The following is a 2,164-nucleotide window of genomic DNA, read 5'->3' as shown; positions in this document are numbered from 1 at the left end:
GGTTCAGCTTTATCAACACGCTCTATCAAAAGTTCAAAATATCTGCAAATATCAATAAAGAAATATATTTTCATCTTCACAGAGTACAAGACCAGTATATCACCCATACAAAAATATACTAATTATTAACATACCATTAGTAATGTCTTCATTTCGCATCCATTACTTTGTTTGCCTTCAATGAATTAGTTAACTTGTTTTAACCACTTGGCTTCCACTTCCCATTGATCATACTAGAGCATTTTGAATTAAAATTCAGACAACAAAAACAAAGGCAAGATCGGAAGACGTACTCCCATAAGTGTCAAATTTAAGATTTCCACTACAATATAACTTTCTACCACTTTGATAATAGAAACATATTCTACAAACAATTCTAATCAAAATAGAAATATAAAACTCGTAATTCAAATAAACCCAAAAATATAAATAGCCTAAACACTCTAAAATGCTAATTAAACTCAATTCCTAAAAATCCCAAAAAAACAATAAAAATAATAGAAACTAATTTGGGGATGATTAACTCTAGGAAGCATCAAGATAGAATTTTGAAGTACAATTTCATTTAACACTTGTTTGGTAGCACATATCTTGGAGATTGATCGCGGCAGAAGTAAACTTTGTAGCAAAAATAGGCTCCATATGACGCTATAGTTATCCAAAAACGATATGCCACACAACACTCCAGCTGTCATGGCATCTGGATAAAATACCAGGGTATGACCTCGACTCCTTGAGACATGGTTTGACAGTACAACATGGGTAAACCATTTAACTCATATGTTTAGCGATGATACAAAAATCTCTGCATTGTCTATAAATAAGACGCATAAATGTAATAAAAATGATTCAACATAACATCCTCATTTCTCTTGGTTCTTATGCACACACCTAACACACAATAATAAAGCATTTTTCCAGAAGTTTGAGTCAGCTAGATGAAAATTGCTCATCCTATATTAAATGAGTACATGTTTAATCCCGATTGGGCCCGTCTAGAAGAAAACAATTTGGAAATGCAAATAAGAGAATTGGATCCTTACACGAAAGTAAGTATGCAAGGCCGAACTAAAAGAGAAGGGCCGGTTATCAGTATTTGTTACTATCAGCACTGTTGAAAGGCTGCTAGTATTCAGTATAACCTAAAAAGAGTATAAAGAAGTGAGAACGCAGTTTGGTCAAGTGTGAATATAAGTTTAAAAGCCACATTGGATAATAAATTGAAGTAGTAGAAAGGTATTGACCTTGTATAAAGCTTTGAAGTCAAGTCCCACATAGAACGAACGTCAGGGATCATACTTCACTTCGAGAGTTATAATAGGATTTCCTTCTACACTTTTAGAATCTGCAATGGACGGTTCATATTTCTTGCAAATCCATGTTTTGGCGAAAAGAAATATGCATCTCTAAGGAATCGATAAAAAAATGGGAATGAAATTGAAATAGACTTACATTTGTTAATATTGCTTATGCACATACACAACACATACTAATGCCAACAGAGCTTTTATACAAATGAAACTTTTGTAAGCCTCATTAGAATAAGGACTGGGGACCTAGGGGGGGCTAACCAGGGCTATAGGCCTCCCCCGACTTTCTATAATAATAAAAATATCAGTATACACTACTACAGTTAACAAATATACATAATACTATTTTATGCTATTTTTGCTATGTGAGATTGATTTCTTCCTTCCAGAAACATTTCCTAAAGTAGCAGCCTCCCCTCACCCAAATCCTGGTTCCGCCCCTGAGGTCAACTGATGTAGAGACCCTTATCCATCTAACCCTATATTAGTTATTGGAAATTCTTTCTTAATCCAGAAATAAATCTTTCAAGACCCTTACTTCGTTTTGTAACCAGTGGGTGACACATTAAAAGAAGATATGGAAACGGGTAAAACAAGAAAATAAACTGTACCTGTTTTATTGCGCCAGGTCCAAACTGTGGGAAACAATGTATTATCATTCAAATATAGTTAGTATGATAAGTGGAGCTTATAGAAAATTTTGACAAGAAGATCATCTGATTAAAACATAAAAAGATATATAATAAACATATAGCCAAGATTCAAAACAATCATGATACTTAAGTAGGATGAGGAAAATATCTACACCGTCCAATATTAACAAATTTTCAAAGTCATTTAGTTTCACAAGTGAC

This window comes from Coptis chinensis, chromosome 2, assembly GCF_015680905.1.
Source record: "Coptis chinensis isolate HL-2020 chromosome 2, ASM1568090v1, whole genome shotgun sequence".
NCBI classification, from domain to species: domain Eukaryota; kingdom Viridiplantae; phylum Streptophyta; class Magnoliopsida; order Ranunculales; family Ranunculaceae; genus Coptis; species Coptis chinensis.
The sequence above is the reverse complement of the archived record's forward strand: the minus strand, read 5'-3'. Positions refer to the sequence as shown.